The sequence below is a fragment of the Symphalangus syndactylus genome, chromosome 13, assembly GCF_028878055.3.
Source record: "Symphalangus syndactylus isolate Jambi chromosome 13, NHGRI_mSymSyn1-v2.1_pri, whole genome shotgun sequence".
Classification (NCBI taxonomy): domain Eukaryota; kingdom Metazoa; phylum Chordata; class Mammalia; order Primates; family Hylobatidae; genus Symphalangus; species Symphalangus syndactylus.
The window spans coordinates 26,422,351-26,440,147 of NC_072435.2; the positions used below are offsets into that span (position 1 = coordinate 26,422,351).

At 44.7% G+C, this 17,797-nt stretch overlaps 1 long non-coding RNA gene across 6 annotated transcripts in view; it reads right to left on the reverse strand.

Moving 5' to 3' along the window:
• LOC129460757 (uncharacterized) overlaps window positions 1-14,991 on the reverse strand; it is a 34,038-nt gene extending 19,047 nt beyond the window's left edge. For 4 of the 6 annotated variants that reach the window (XR_008650302.2, XR_008650300.2, XR_010115236.1 and 1 more), the window contains exon 1: window positions 14,885-14,983. This is a non-coding gene — a long non-coding RNA (uncharacterized lncRNA). Of the gene's footprint in view, window positions 1-14,884 lie in introns of all 6 variants that reach the window. The other 2 variants (XR_008650301.2, XR_010115237.1) reach the window with 1 other exon arrangement.
• Between the last annotated feature and the right edge of the window lie 2,806 nt (window positions 14,992-17,797).

The following is a 17,797-nucleotide window of genomic DNA, read 5'->3' on the forward strand; positions in this document are numbered from 1 at the left end:
TCTTGGCCTTCTTAATCCAGTTTTTTCACCTTCATCCCATATGGATACACTGTCCAAGTTACAGTAAGTGCTGCTCATAGGAAAATAAATGAGGATTTGCCTTGTTGTGGCTAGGTCAGAATTCAACAGAAATATCTGCCTCAGGTTTGTTGTGAGAAGTAAATGTAAAGTACTTAAAACAGTGCCTAGCAAGAAACACAATTAATACAAGTAATGGTATTAGGCCCAGCGAGGGGAAAAGGAGGAATCAAGAGTATAGGTGTGCCTGAACTTAATCAAAACTGACTTGATGACAAAAAGGGTTCCCATGCACTGAGCCAAGGATTCCTCATATAGCATACTTTTTAAGCTTAATAGAGCTGTGATTATGAAACTCTCTTGCTTTAAACTTTGAAACATGCAATGACTGTTCTGCTTGGGGTTTGGACAGTGGCAAACATCCTTAAAATGGCCATCAAGTCTGCATGTTCTGGTTCTTTCTTCCCTCTCCCATACTCCACCTTGCTTTCCCTGTTCTGACACACTGGCCCTCCTTTGGCCCCTCATATGCTGCTGACATCCTTTCATCACCTTCAGGCCTCTGTGCATGCTCTTTCTTCTGCCTGAACTTTTCTTTCACCCCATTTTCTGCGTTTTTCCTCCTTCATGATCTTCAAACATCACTAATTCAGGGCAGCTTTCCCTCACCAGTCTGACCTCCAATAGGATCATGTTCCTCTTCTTCCTAGCACTTAGGGGAACTGCAGTTTAACATTTTGTAGATTTCAATATGCATTCCCCATCTGAATTCTAAACTCCCGGAAGGCAGAGAGTGTGGGGAAAAGAAAGATCAGACTGTTACTGTGTCTATGAAGAAAGAAGTCGACATAAGGAACTCCATTTTGTTCTGTACTAAGAAATTCTTCTGCCTTGAGATGCTGTTAATCTGTAACACTAGCCCCAACACTGTGCTCACAGAAACATGTGCTGTGTTGACTCAAGGTTTAATGGATTTAGGGCTGTGCAGGATGTGCTTTGTTAAAAAGGTGTTTGCAGGCAGTATGCTTGGGAAAAGTCATCGCCATTCTCCAGTCTCTGGTACCCAGGGAAAAAATGCACTGTGGAAAGCCGCAGGGACCTCTGCCCAAGAAAGCCTGGGTATTGTCCAAGGTTTTGCCCCACTGAGCCAGCCTGAGATATGGCCTCATGGGAAGGGAAAGACCTGACCGAACCCCAGCCCAACCCCCATAAAGGGTCTGTGCTGAGGAGGATTAGTGAAAGAGGAAGGCCTCTTTGCAGTTGAGATAAGAGGAAGGCATCTGTCTCCTGCTCGTCCCTCGGAATGGAATGTGTCGGTGTAAAAACCGATCATACATTCTGTTTACTGAGATAGGAGAAAACCACCTTATGGCTGGAGGTGAGACATGCTGGCGGCAATACTGCTCTTTACTGCATTGAGATGTTTGTGTAAAGTCAAACATAAATCTGGCCTGTATGCACAAGGCACAGCACCTTTCCTTAAACTTATTTATGACACAGAGTCCTTTGCTCACATGTTTTCCTGCTGACCCTCTCCCCACCATCACCCTATAGTCCTGCCACATCCCCCTTACTGAGACAGTAGAGATAGTGATCAATAAATACTGAGGGAACTCAGAGACCAGTGCTGGCACGGATCCTCCGTATGCTGAATGCTGGTCCCCTGGGCCCACTGTTCTTTCTCTATACTTTGTGTCTTATTTCTTTTCTCAGTCTCTCATCCCACCTGACGAGAAATACCCACAGGTGTGGAGGGGCTGGCGCCCTTCAAGAGAGCAGGTCTGTTTTTTCCACATTTCACCTCCAACATCAGGCACTAGATCAGGCACCTCGCAGATGCTGAGATAGTATCTGGTTGAATTAGGGAATGTTGCTCCGACAGCTTTCAAGCTACTTAGCTGCCAAGTGGCAGGCTCTAGATTCCAATGTTTTCTGGCATCTAAAACTTTTTTTTTTTTGCTTGGAGGGTTTGTTTTATTTTATGACCTCATCCTTAGATTATCCTGTGATCAGCCTCCACTGCTAGGGCGATAGAGACTACTGGCTGTTTATTTTTACTCTGAAATAGTTTGACTAGGTCACATAGTCATGCGATTCAAAACTTAAAGCTATACAAAGAAGTACATTTGTGAATATCTTATCCTGTTCTCAATCCTAGTTTTCCCCTGACCTTCTAGCTTTTACAGGTAAACATGTTTACTGTGAATCCATCCAGTGTTTCTTTTTATAATACAAGTATATATTATTATTTGTCCTTTTTTCAAAAGGTGGCATACTGCATACACTCTTTTGCGTCTTTTCTATGTTTTGTTTGTTTGAGACGGAGTCTTGCTCTCTTGCCAGGCTGGAGTGCAGTGGTGCAATCTCAGCTCACTGCAACCTCTGCCTCCCAGGTTCAAGCAATTCTGCTGCCTCAGCCTCCCGAGTAGCTGGGACTACAGGCACGTGCCACCACACCCAACTAATTTTTTTGTATTTTTCATAGAGATGGGGTTTCACCATGTTGGCTGGATGGTCTGGATCTCCTGACCTTGTGATCCACTGCCTCGGCCTCCCAAAGTGCTGGGACTACAGGCGTGAGCCACCACACCCGCCCGCATCTTTTGTATGTTTAATTATCACTGAGTAGCAGCACAGCACCTTGAGGGTAAGTGAAGAAGGAATGACTGTAACCTGTAAGCCAAATATGGTTATTCAATAGTCTTATTATCGAAGTGCTGTGTTCCAGTTTTTGTTCTGAGCACTGGGGCTAAAAAAAAATTATAGAGTTCTGCCTTTGTGGAACTCACAGTCCATTCTGAAGAGCAGTTATGTGAGCAGATGATGATGATCATGAAAAATGATCTTCAATTATCCCTGGAAGAGAGATGCTTCCTCCATTTCCCTATTGAATGCCTTCTATAGTTCCCTTCCTTAGCCCGACTTAAGAGTTGCAATTTTCCTTCCTTCCTTCCTTCCTTCCTTCCTTCCTTCCTTTCTTTCTTTTTTTCCCTCTGTGGCCCAGCCTGCATGTAATCTACTGGGCTCGCTGCTGCCCCGCACCACGGACTGCCTGGGACTGCCAACGCTCTCCAGCCTGCTTTTCCTCCTTTGGCTGCAGGCGTGGTATCGCCATGTTGGCCACGCTGCTCTCCGGCTCCTGACCCCAAGTGCTCTGCCCGCCTCGGCCTCCCGAAGTGCTGGAACTGCAGGCGGAGTCTCGCTCACGGGGTGCTCCGTGTGGCCCAGGCTGGAGTGCGGTGGCGTGGTCTTGGCTCGCAGCAGCCTCCGCCTCCCAGCCGCCTGCCTTGGCCTACCAGTGTGCTGGGATTGCAGCCCCTGCCCGGCCGCCGCCCCGTCTGGGAGGTGAGGAGCGCCTCTGCCCGGCCACCCATCGTCTGGGAAATGAGGAGCGCCTCTGCCCGGCCACCCATCGTCTGGGAGGTGAGGAGCGCCTCTGCCCGGCCGCCCCGTCTGGGAAGTGAGGAACGCCTCTGCCCGGCCACCCATCGTCTGGGAAGTGAGGAGCGCCTCTGCCCGGCCGCCCCGTCTGGGAAGTGAGGAGCGCCTCTGCCCAGCCGCCCCGTCCGGGAAGAAGTGAGGAGCGCCTCTGCCCGGCCACCCCGTCTGGGAAGTGAGGAGCACCTCTGCCCGGCCACCCATCGTCTGGGAAGTGAGGAGCCCCTCTGCCCGGCCGCCCCATCTGGGAAGTGAGGAGCGCCTCTGCCCGGCCGCCCCGTCTGGGAAGTGAGGAGCGCCTCTGCCCGGCCGCCCCGTCTGGGAAGTGAGGAGCGCCTCTGCCCGGCCACCCATCGTCTGGGAAGTGAGGTGCGCCTCTGCCCGGCCACCCATCATCTGGGAAGTGAGGAGCGCCTCTGCCCGGCCGCCCCGTCCGGGAAGAAGTGAGGAGCGCCTCTGCCCGGCCACCTCGTCTGGGAAGTGAGGAGCACCTCTGCCCGGCCGCCTCATCCGGGAAGAAGTGAGGAGCGCCTCTGCCCAGCCGCCTCATCTGGGAAGAGAGGAGCGCCTCTGCCCGGCCGCCCCGTCCGGGAAGAAGTGAGGAGCGCCTCTGCCCGGCCACCCATCGTCTGGGAAGTGAGGAGCGCCTCTGCCCGGCCACCCATCGTCTGGGAAGTGAGGAGCGCCTCTGCCCGGCCACCCATCGTCTGGGAAGTGAGGAGCGCCTCTGCCCGGCCACCCATCGTCTGGGAAGTGAGGAGCGCCTCTGCCCGGCCACCCATCGTCTGGGAAGTGAGGGGCGCCTCTGCCCGGCCACCCATCGTCTGGGAAGTGAGGAGCGCCTCTGCCCGGCCGCCCCATCTGGGAAGTGAGGAGCGCCTCTGCCCGGCCACCCCGTCTGGGAAGTGAGGAGCGCCTCTGCCCGGCCACCCATCGTCTGGGAAGTGAGGGGCGCCTCTGCCCGGCCACCCATCGTCTGGGAAGTGAGGGGCGCCTCTGCCCGGCCACCCATTGTCTGGGAAGTGAGGGGCACCTCTGACCGGCCGCCCTGTCTGGGAAGTGAGGAGCGCCTCTGCCTGGCCACCCATCGTCTGGGAAGTGAGGAGCCCCTCTGCCTGGCCACCCCGTCTGGGAAGTGAGGAGCGCCTCTGCCCGGCCGCCCCGTCCAGGAAAAAGTGAGGAGCGCCTCTGCCCGGCCTCCCCATCTGGGAAGAAGTGAGGAGCGCCTCTGCCCGGCCGCCCCGTCCGGGAAGAAGTGAGGAGCGCCTCTGCCCGGCCGCCCCATCCGGGAAGAAGTGAGGAGCGCCTCTGCCCGGCCGCCTCATCTGGGAAGAGAGGAGCGCCTCTGCCCGGCCGCCCCGTCCAGGAAGAAGTGAGGAGCGCCTCTGCCCGGCCACCCCGTCTGGGAAGTGAGGAGCGCCTCTGCCCGGCCGCCCCGTCTGGGAAGTGAGGAGCGCCCCTGTCCGGCCACCCATCGTCTGGGAAGTGAGGAGCCCCTCTGCCCGGCCGCCCCGTCTGGGAAGTGAGGAGCGCCTCTGCCCGGCCGCCCCGTCTGGGAAGAAGTGAGGAGCGTCTCTGCCCGGCCGCCCCATCTGGGAAGAAATGAGCAATGCGTCTACCCGGTCGCCCCGTCTGGGAAGTGAGGAGCGCCTCTGCCCGGCCGCCCCATCTGGGAAGAAATGAGGAGCACCTCTGCCCGGCCGCCCCGTCTGGGTAGAAGTGAGGAGCACCTCTGCCCAGCCACCCCATCTGGGAAGAAGTGAGGAGCATCTCTGCCTGTCCGCCCTGTCTGGGAAGTGAGGAGCGCCTCTGCCCGGCCGCCCCGTCTGGGATGTGGGGAGCGCCTCTGCCCGACCGCCCCACCTGGGAAGTATACCACAGAGGCCAGAAGCAATCTGGGGGCTGGACGTGGTGGCTCACACCTGTGGTCCTGGCACTCTGGGGGGCCAAGGCGGGTTGATCACTTCGGGCTAGGAGTTCGAGACCAGTCTGGCCAACATGGCGAAACATATGAAAAATACAACAGACCAACCAACCAACTCAGTGACAACAAAACAGGTCTATCCTGGAGTCATACTCTAATCTTTTCTATTTTCCTCCCTTTCTGATCCTTTATCCCACTTTCTTTTTCTTCCTCTTCCTTCTCCTTCTTCGTCAAATAGAGGATTGAGTTATTATCACTGATCCACATAAAGTCCCTCTCTCATTTATTTTGATTCCCACTCCCCATTTCTATTCCCCGTCTTCCCATGTGCAACCTTCCTAATATGCTTGATACACATCTTTTTGTTTGTATGTATTTTTAGAAAATGTTTATGGTTTTTGTATGCAAAAAAAATTAATAAAAAAAAAGAGTTGCAATTTTATATTTAATGATTGCATTATTATAAATAAGACAAACCTGAGAGGCATCCCAGACTGCTGTCTGAAGAAGTGACATTTCAAATGATTCATGAAAGGACAAGTATAGTAACTAATATTCCTTCATTTTTTCCTGTGTGCCAAACACTTCATAAGAAAAGAAAGTACTTGCAAATTCCTGGTAGCGTATAAGACCGCAAGATACCTCAGAAGGGACAGAATAAGAATCAAATGTATGGCATAGAGTAATGGAAGCTGAGAATGGAGAATCTGGTGTTTGCTTGTGTACAGCTGAAGGGGGCCAGCCCCTCCACACCTGTAGGTGTTTCTCGTCCGGTGGGACAAGAGACAGAAAAGAAATAAGACACAGAGACAAAGTATAGAGAAAGAACAGTGGGCCCAGGGGACCGGCGCTCAGCATACGGAGGACCTCCACCGGCACTGGTCTCTGAGTTCCCTCAGTATTTACTGATCACTGTCTCTACCATCTCAGAGAGGGCGATGTGGCAGGACTATTGGGTAATAGTGGGGAGAGGGTCAGCAGGAAAGCATGTGAGCAAACATCTCTGTGTCATAAATAAGTTTAAGGAAAGGTGCTGTGCCTTGATGTGCACGTAGGCCAGATTTATGTTTGACTTTACACAAACATCTTGGTGCAGTAAAGAGTAGTATTGCTGCCAGCATGTCTCACCTCCAGCCATAAGATGGTTTTCTCCTATCTCAGTAAATAGAACATACTATCGGGTTTTACACTGAGACATTCCATTCCCAGCGACCAGCAGGAGAGAGATACCTTCTTCTTATCTCAACTGCAAAGAGGACTTCCTCTTTCACTAATCCTCCTCAGCACAGACCCTTTACAGGTGTTGGGCTGGGAGATGGTCAGGTCCTTCCCTTCCCACAAGGCCATATCTCAGGCTGTCTCAGTGGGGAGAAACTTTGGACAATACCCAGGCTTTCTTGGGCAGAGTTCCCTGCGGCCTTCTGCAATGCATTATGACCCTGGGTGCTCGAGACTGGAGAATGGTGATGACTTTCACCAAGCATACTGCCTGCAAACACATTTTTACCAAAGCACATCCTGCACAGCCCTAAATCCATTAAACCTTGAGTCAACACAGTACATGTCTCTGCAAGCACAGGGTTGGTGCTAGGGTTAAAGATTAACAGCATCTCAAGGCAGAAGAATTTTTCTTAGTACAGAACAAAATGGAGTTTCTTATGTCTACTTCCTTCTACATAGACACAGTAACAGTCATCTCTCTTTCTTTCCCCCACACTACTGGCTTCACATGGAAAGACAAACAATGGACATGGATGATTGTGCCTCATGAATATACTCAGAGTCCAACTTATTTCTCAGAAATATTGAAACCAAATGTCTTGTATGCTGCATTTTTTGAAAACTACACTTTAATACAGTATGTAGATGATTTCCTTCTTTGTCCAGAAGGTGAGAAATCTGCTACAAAAAGATGGGATTCACTTGTTACAAAAATTGCTTTCAAAAAGACATGGGGTCTCCAGTAAAAATTCTTGAGTTCTGTCAACAATGAGTAAAATATTTAGAGTTATCTATTGTCCAAGAAAGGCCTTTTTATTGATCCAAATAGAAAATAAAGCAAATATTTTCCTTGCTTACCCTAAAAACTAAGAAAACACCTAAGAGGATTTCTGGAACTGGAAAATTATTGCAGAAATTAGATTCTGAATTTTTCATTAAAAGCTTACCTTTCTATATACCCTTTTAAAATGAGACAAGCAGACTCTCTGGATTGGACAGAGAAAAATCAATTAATGTTAGGAACAATTTAAAGGATCTCTTAGATGTCCCAGTACTAGGAAATCCAAATTATAAATTTTGTTTACATTGTTTGTACAGGAAAATCAAGAAAATGTCCTAGGCATTCTGACCCAAAAACATGGGGGCTCAAAATAGACCTGTATAATACAACAGTCAGCCATTGGATTCAGTGGCTAGAAGACTGCCAGCCTGCATACGGTTAATACAGCAATCACCCTACTAGTAAACCTCCTGGGCTCAAGCAATCTTCCCAAATCAGCCTCCTAGCTAGCTGGGACTTCAGGTGCACGCCAACATGCCTGGCTAATTTTTAAAATTTTTTGTGGAGGCAGGGGTGTCTCCTTATGTTTCCCAGGCTGGTCTCAAATTCCTGAGCTCAAGAGAGCCTTTTGCCTTAGCCTCCCAGTGTGCTGGGATTACAGGCATGAGCCACCACACCCAGCCTGGAAGCACTTCTAAATTCACTTCATACTCAGAAATATTTAGTTAGCAGGCTGATCCCTTTGGAAGTCCTACTTCTTTATGCACCTCATATGAAACTGCCCCTAAATTTGAATGAAATGCCTTGTGATTGCATAATCTTTTTTTTTTTCTTTTTTTTGAGACACGGTCTGGCTCTGTTGCTCAGGCTAGACTGCAGTGGTGTGATTTTGGCTCACTGCAACCTCTGCCTCCCGGGCTCAAGCCATCCTCCCACCTCAACCTCTAAGTAGCTGGGACTATAGGTGCCTGCCACCACCCCTGGCTAATTTTTGTATTTTAAGTAGAGATGGGGTTTCACCATGTTGCCCAGGCTGGTCTCGAACTCCTGAGTTCAAGGAATCTACCCACCTTGGCCTCCCAAAGTGCTAGAGTTACAGGCATGAGCCAGCATGCCAGCCTGGAAGCACTTCTAAATTCACTTCATGCTCAGAATTATTTAGTTAGCAGGCTAGTCCCTTTAGAAGTCCTACTTCTTTCTGCACCTCATATGACAATGTCTACATGTAATAACCTAAATTCTACTACTCTTCTCCCCCTAAATTTGGATGAAGTGCCTCATGATTGCGTAACCTTAACTGGTCAGCTTGTCTCTCCTAGGACAAACCTGCAAGAAACTCATCTTAGTAACACTGGTGTGGTTTGATTTACAGACAGACCTTACTTAAAGATTAATCTCAAATTACAAGCAGGTTATTTTATAATATCCCAAGGAGAAAAAATAGAAAGTGCTTATCTTCTAGAAGCAATCTCTGCTCAACAAGCCAAATTGATAGCATTAATTAGAGCTTTTCAATTGGCAAAATGAATAACTGCTAATTTACATACAGGTAACAGATATACCTTTGAAGTCATTCGTGACTTTGTAATACTGTGAAAATAAATAAGGAGGGTCCTGAACCTCTTCTGGACAGTCCTTAAAAAATGGATACCTTATCTCTTTATTATTAAAAACATTATTACAAAACTCACTACCTATCATTAAAATCCAAATCAGATACTCCAAAAAATTCCAAATCAGATACTCCAGAAAGTGAAGGAAGTCAGCTAGCTCATAAGGTTACAATGAGGACTGCCTAAATACATCTAGGCAATAAAAACAATTCATATTAACTTTGAAAGAAGCCCCCAAATTTGACATAAATTAACCCAATCCAGAGCTCTAAAAACAGAATTAGAAAATAGAAAACAAAAAGGTGAAATATGGTATGGACTAAACAACTTGCCTATACTTCCTACTGAATTACAGTCATCATTTTCAACCCTATGGGCTGGTTTAATTCACCGGAGCCCTGATAAAGTGGTTACTTGAGAAAAATAGTATTTTGAAAAGTTTCTTCAACTATAGCCCATAAAGCATTTAGTCGCTGCCATATTTGCCCAAAATATAATCAGGGAAACCTTTACATATTTCCTAAGAACATTTTTCTTTACCTGAGGCCCCCTTTGAGGTGTGGCAGATTTTATTCGACTACCTCATCACAAGGATACAAGTATGTTCTAGTAGTGAAAGTCTGTATAGTTTAATTGGGTAGAAGCATTTAAGTGCAGAAGAGCAACAGCCCTAACAGTAAGTAAAATTCTCCTTGAAAAATTATTTAGACTTGAGGAGTCTTTCTAGAACTTCATAGGGGCACAGGTACTCATTTCACTGCACATGTAATTCAGTCACTATGTAAAATATGGCCAGTTCTTTAACAGTTCCATTCTGCATATCCCCCTCAGCAACTGCATTAGTAGAATGCAAAAACAAAATAATTAAAATTCAATTGGCAAAATTAACCCAGGCTTTTAACATGTCTTGGCCATGGGCCCTTCCACTGGTTTTGCTTAACCTAAAATCCACCCCTTTTGGTAGACATCAGTTTTCCCCAATTGAGATAATAACAGGTAGATGCATGAAATTATCCCCAGGAAAGTATAAATCCATAATGCTAAAAGAAGACATATTACATTTTTCTGACATCTTTATAAAACAACTAACTAAAAATCACAGTTTGAAAAAAGACTCTTTTTATAGTGAACTCCCAGAAAACAAAGAACTTAAAATCCATGAACTTCAGCCAGGATATTTTTTTTCTATTGGAAATGATATCTAAAATGATATTTGGTTAAAGGACTCCCTTTAACCAAACTGGAAAGCGCTCTATTAGATACTTCTTAGTAATCCTTGCACTAAAATGTAGAAGGCATAGACGTGTGGATTCACATGTCTTATGTAAAGAATGTTGAGCCTAAAAGAAAATAGATAGTCTGTCTATTGGGGGTGTCTAAAAGTTATTAGGACTTGAGGAAAGTTGGCTTTGGAGACTGAGTCACAGAGCTTGACCTCTTAATTACTAACCTTTTATTACAGATTAATTTCCTTCCATGTTTCCTAGATCCCAGGCCAGATGACCCCAACATATAAGACCCTTTCACTGAAAGAAAATACTCATTGACTGAGATAAAAGACTTTTTGACTATTATATACATAATGTAAAATGTTAAATATATCTTTAAAAAAAAAAAAGAGTCTCTTGACTCAAGCAAAATACTTAGGAGCAAACCTTAATTCCTCACTTTCTTCATCCCCTTGTTTTGAACTCATTGGTGAGCCTTGTCTTCCTCCATTACATATCCTCCTTTCTAAGAAATATGTAAAGGTGGCATGAGTCTTGGCTTAAAAGGAAGAAAGTGGTCCCTTAGGCCCCTGTGTGATGCCAACCAAGACATAATTGTAGAATTATAGAAGATGCTATTAGTTACATGACAAGGGATCAGTATATTAGGGACAATTAAATGGGAAAAATTCAGATGTGACATCTGTGTAGGTACTACATGCCAAATGTGACTGAAGAAGGTGACAGACAACACATGTGGGCACCAGCAGCAGCACCCATTCAGTAACACATCTTATCCTATTCAGAAGCACATCTGCTTCTGGAGAAGTCTACATGGTTCACTGGCCTGTTACAAACTTTCCAAATGATCATTGTTTCTCATCTTTCCTCCTTTCTTTAGAAGCACAGGAGAATGTGCCCACAGTGAGGCTAAAGGTTGGACATTGAGAATAAGTTTCCCTCCAAATGTGAGATTGGTGCTTTGGGAAAATTAGTTTGCTGATACGGAATGAAGAAAAGGGATGCATTTTAAAAACAGGATGACCATCTAAGAGTGTTACAGATACGCTGAAGTCAAAATCTGACATTCTGACTTGCCTCTCCCGAGACATTTGTTTAAAACAAGTGTGTCTGCTTATTTCCCTGATTGGATATAGGCAGTGTGTGTTTTCTCTTATAATTTGCAGCTACCCCATTTTTTAGTTTGCTTGTGTTTTTATTTTGTTTTCCCCAGCCAGAACGTAAGGCGGTGGTTCACACCTGTAATCCCAGCACTTTGAGAGGCTGAGGCGGGTGGATCACCTGAGGTCTGGAGTTCGAGACCAACCTGGCCAACATGGTGAAGCCCCATCTCTACTAAAAATACAAAAAATTAGCTGGGCATGGTGGTAGGCGCCTGTAATCCCAGCTACTAGGGAGGCTGAGGTGGGAGAATCACTTGAACCCAGGAGGCAGAGGCAGAGCCGAGATCACACCATTGCAATCTAGACTGGGCGAAAGAGCAAGACTCCATCCCAAAAGATATATATATAATTTATATATATATATATATATATATATTTATTTATATATGAAACTCTGGCTGTTCCTTATTATTGCATCATTGCTGTCACTGGGTGAAAGATAAGACTGCCCATAGGCTAGAAAAATACAAAAGAAACCTACCCTCTACCATGCTACCTCAATTACTAACACAAAATCCAGTCAGCCTGGCAATAAAAGTTAATGTTGCTATGATTACCCCACTTATCCACATTTCAATTCTACTACTTCCCCTACAGACACCTTCTAACGTTGGCTTTCATATGGCTGGCTTCGGACCAAATCTTTTGGCATTCTCCCCCATGGCTTGACAAATTTTCCATTTAATCTCTTCATTCTATGCCCTTCATTATCTTCATTCAAAATTTAGATATGCCTTTTACATATCATGCCATCATTCCCTATGCTCTATATATCGCTTTAACGTCTATTTCCTTTACATTTCTATCATATTCCCTATCTTTGCTGATCATTTTTTAAACTGGCCTGATTTCCCCACAGAAATGATGTTAACAGTCTTTTTGAATAAATATAGAAATTGACCCTCCTAGTCTGAAAGCTTGAAACTTGTATTCGTTTTATCTGAGTTCATTTCTCATGAAACCAACCATCAGGCCTCCCAGATAGTATCAAGGAACTGAAACTTACCAGATCACTGCATCTAGACAATGCGAGGGAGGACCCCTCATCAATCATGATTGCCTAACCCGCCACCTGATTCCTGTTGGCCAACTCCTCTTCCTTACCCTTCCCTAATTCCTGTATTATATTCTTCACCTGTTATATAAGCCACCAATTTTAGTCGGTTGTGGGGAGAGAAATTTGATATTTATTTTCCCCTCCCACCTGCTGTTACCCAAAAATGCCTTTCTTCTCTTGCAATACTCATTGTCTCAGTGATTGTCTTTCTGTGTGGCAAGCAACGGGACCTAGACCGAACCCTTGGCATTTCAGTAACATCTTGACATGTAACTTCCCACAACCTAGAATTCTAACAATACCTTGTGTTCAAAGCCTGTATTACATACAGATATTTCATATATTTGTTACAAAAAAATCATCACTACTAGAAGATATTTTCTTGTTTCTCACAAAATTCCATCCATTTTAGCATATATTAGGGCTGTGAGTTACCAAGTACGTCACAACACCATCCCCTAGAGAATTTTATCAACACTCTGCAGGGATTGTACTCCAAGTCTATCAACCCAGACTCTCAGAGGGATAGGCCTTAATACATGCATTAGGTACGCATACTCCAGCAAATATTTGGATTTAAGAAATGCTTGGCTAGAAGCAGTGGCTCACGCCTGTAATCCTAGCACTTTGGAGTCTGAGGCAGGTAATGCATCAGGTGGATCGCTTGGGCTCAGGAGTTCAAGACCAGCCTGGGCAACATGGTGAAACCTCATTTCTACAAAAAATACAAAAATTAGCTGGGCATGGTGGCGAGTGCCTGTAGTCTCAGCTACTGAAGTGGGAGAATCCCTTGAGCCTGGGAGGCGGAGGTTGCAGTGAGCCAAGATCATACTACTGCACTCTAGCCTGGGCAGCAGTGTGAGACTCTGTCTCAATTTTTAAAAAATGACTTCCTCTTCTAGAGGAATTATGAAAAAACAGTATAAGCTACTTAAGAATAAATGTAACCATAAGGTCTAGGACATAAAAAAATGAACCACAAATCTTGGGGTGGGAACGGAAGAACTTGAGTAATTAGGGTATCAGAATGTTATATATATGGAGAAAATATAGAAATAGAATTGAATATTTTATACATGTCAATTCCATTCCTAATTAAGGCAAACATTTAATGTGACTCCATTTACTAAGCCACTGGTACAACCTTCTGATGTGATACTGCCATTGAAAAATTTTATATGTAGTCCAGCTACTTGGGAGGCTGAGGCAGGAGGATCCCTTAAACCCAGGAGTTCAAGGTTAGAGTGAGCTGATGGCACCACTGTACTCCAGCCTGGGAGACAGGGCAAGACTGACTCTCTCTGTATAGATAGATAGATAGATAGATAGATAGATAGATAGATAGATAATAGACAGACAGACAGACTGACTCTGTCTGTATAGATAGATAGATAGATAGATACATAGATACATACATACATAGATACATAGATGTATATACAGATAGAAATATAGAGATATATATACTATATATATATACATACATACATGTATGTATGTTTGTGATGAGAATTTAAGTGATGAAATCAAATATTTACCCAAAGTATTGCAATTGTGAAAACTGTAGGATGAAGTGAAAAAAAAATGCTCCTAAATAAGAATCAGAAGTGTGGGTAGCAGAGATTTTTTTCTTGTGTTGGAATAAATCTGAAAGAAAATATTTATGAAAACGACATGGTGAAGTTGGGAAAAAAGCTCGACTTTAGTAGCAAACTCATAATTACCTTGTCCAGAAATTTGTAGACAATGATATGAATATAGGAAGGGAAATGTTTTTCATTGTTATTTTTAAGACAGACTTGGACTTGAAGAACCGAACTGCATGTAGATCCACTAGGTAAATGTAGCTTTAATCACAACTGTAACCAGCAGTCAATTATTAAGCCTCGACCCACCCACTTCTCCAGGGCCCTTAGGCCTCCAAAGCTCCAGACTCCTCAGGCCCCTAAACCACAGACATGTACAGGCCTCCTCAAACACTGACTCCAAATTAAATCTGAAACCTCAAACTGAAACCGCTTTCACCAAAACCTTCTCCAGCCCCAAGCTTCTCTATCACATTAAATTGCAAACCCGGACTGGACACCAAGTTCATTCATTGATACACACTTTCCTACCCCGTTTCTCAACCACTGATTCCCACGGCATTCCCTCAAAGACCATAAACCTTGACAGTAGGTCGTTAATATCTTCCGGTCTCTTAATTACTGACCGCCAGGCGCCCTATCACCAAAGCCAGGCTTCTCCATTGAGTAAACCCAGAGAGAACCCCAGGACGCAGGGTCCCACATGGTCTCAGAACAGGGGGCTCCCCTTCATTGACCCCCACAGGCCTTTCACTTGGAGCCACATCCAGACCCCGACCCATCTGATCCTGAGTCTCTCCGGACTCCACCGAACGCTGGGACCAAACACTAAGCCTGCGTCCAAAACGACTTACATCTGCCTCCGCAGCCGTTGCTAGGGACTTTGAGGGCCCTCGGCGTCTGGCCGGGAAACCAGGCATTCCCAGACGACAGTTCCTCCCTCGGCCTTGCACTGTGACGTATCATGGCCACGCCCATCTCGGCGACTCCCACCAGACAACCCGGAAGGAAGGGCTGTTACCACAGCGTTGGAAGACAGTGAATTAATTTCAGGGCACCTCAGTCGCTGCGCAAACTGGATAAATTATCAGAAAATTATAAAAACTTTTAACAGCCTGAGCAACATATAAGATGGCCGCGCGCTCTACCCCATACTGAGCCGTTAGGAAGAAGCATCACGGCTGCAGTTCATCTTAGGAGGTGTCGGTTTCCATCCAGTAGAAAATACAATCTGTTGGGAGTTTAGGGTGGAATCGTGGAGTGTTTCTGAGGGCCTCTTCAGGACCAACAAGCTGTGCCAAAGGCGAATTGGCTTAAGGGGAATAGGGGGACAGCGGTCACAGAGTGGACCAAATTTGTGGACGTTCTGAATCTCCTTCAGTGGATGCAGAAAAGAATAGGCAACGCTAGTCTAGCCGAGAATTGTCTTGAGGCCAAATACGGGGGCGATCTCTATGAGGATCAATGCCCACGTGCAACTGCATACAGTGTGTGCTCACCTGTAATAAGGAAAAAGGAATGAGGCCTCAAATTTAATCAAATATTTCCCTAAAATACTTGAAGATGGAAATGGAGCATATAAGAGTGTTAAATAACTAAAGAGGCCGGGTGCCATGGCTCAAATATGTAATCTCAGCAATTTGGGAAGCTAAGTAGGGAGGATCACTTATGCCCAGGAGTTGAAGACCAGCCTGGGAAATATAGTGAAACTCTGCCTTTACAAAAAAAAAAAAAAAAAAATTAGCAGAGTGTGGTGGTGCACACCCGTAGTCCCAGCCACTCTGGAGGCTGAGGTGGGAGGATGGCTTTAGCCCAGGAGGTCAAGACTTCAGTAAGCCATGATCAGGCCACTGCATTCCAGCCTGGGCAACAGAGCACGACCCTGTCTCAAACAAAACAAAACAAAAACAAACAACTGTTTAATTTTTTAAAATTACTAAATAATGCAGTTTCCATTTGGCAAAGGGCACGCTTAATAAATGTCAGCTACAATTTTTATGAAGGTGAGGGGCAATGTGCCTTTTGAAAGAGGCAACCTGGAATTGAGCATCCAGTTACATTTATTTAGCTGGGATGCCAACTTCTGAAAGGTGAGTTCAACACCTGGTCCCAAGGACAGGCCTGGGAATCCCAGTAGTGCACCCTGATTTATGTGTTCAGGGAGTAAGATGCTATGACTGCTATGATAGGATGTGCAGATTCACAAGGCAAGAAGTAGAGAGAATCTGAAGTCCAGGTTGAAGAACAGTCCATTTCTTATACGCTTAACTGCAGAGCATCTGTACCGAATCCACCCTGTTACAGGCCACAACTTTATGTTTTGTTCATCAGTGCATCCTGTGTGCACAAGTGTCTGTAACAGTGCAGATGCTCAAAAACTATTTGTAATCACTCAATAACCCAGAGTTTGGGTTTCACTTGTGAGGCAGCCATTTTATGGCAAATTTCCACTTTATTTTTCCTTGTAAGCAGGACCGTTTCTAACATGGATATATCTTTATTAGATCAAGGGAAGGAACTGAATACAGGAGAGGACAAGGGTCTTAACCCCAGGTGAGAAGGAATGATGAAGATAAATCATATGTTCCAATTCAGCATACCACAGAGGAGCCAGGATCTTTAAAACAGTAGCAACTCTCCAAGATGACAGATCTGTAGACAAATTTAAGTGTTCTTATCCAAGATATCCAAAAGGATCTCACCTTCACCCATCTTACATGCTGTCCTTTATTTTTAGAGAATGAAGTTACTTTATTCTTTTATTAGGTTTATTCTGTGAATCCTATTCCTTCTCTGTTCTACCCCTCTTATGACAGAAATGGGTCACTATTCAGGATTTTTTTTTAATTTTTTTTAGAATAATACTAATCCTTAGAATTTCTTTCCAGTAGCTCCTTTCCTTCAATGGCAAAAGTAATTTTGATTAATTGTCCACTGGGTTATTCATGCACCTTCATTCATCTTCCAAATCTACATATAATTAATTTCTATTTTGGTATCTGCTAGGGTATATACAATTGCCTACAAACTATCAAGGAATTTATAATTTAGGTAAAGACATGAACACTTTTTAGAAAAGTATTCATATCCTGTTTTATGTAAGGAAAATTGAGTCCTTTCCCCTTCCCACTCCAAATATGTCCCATGAACAAGAAATTATCAGGACAATTTGATCTTTATATTGTATGTCTCTTTCAACTGATATAGGCATATGCATGTTCTAACTACAGCTGCCAGAGGGTAAAATAGCTACATGCATATAATCCAGCTTTTTAAAAATGCTGGCTTGAAATTTTGCTTTGTTTCCCACTGCCGTCATCCATGGTTCCTAGATAAAGGAAACAGTTTCAGGTAAAGAAAATAGATCATTCAAACTATTCTGAATGGTGTTTATGCCAACAATAAGACAAACCACAGGGTTAGGATGAGGACTACCTTCTAAATTAAGAGCACGGCCAACTGGTTATTCACAAGTTTTGAACTTATTCCTCTGGGGTGATATTTATAAACACATCCAAACTTGTTGTGTTACATTATTAAATTAAATACATTTTTCCTTTTGAAGAGCTTCAGTAGTCTGAAATAACAAGTGAGGAAATTTGGAATCAAAGAAACACAAGAGCTAATCATATAATGATCTTAGTTGGGAATAGAAGACTCTTATCAAAAAAGGAGGAAGAGGTACATTGTGCTATAAATTTAACCAATGATGTGTAACACTGACAACCCCTTTTAATTAGTCATTGACATATCAACTAGTGATTCAG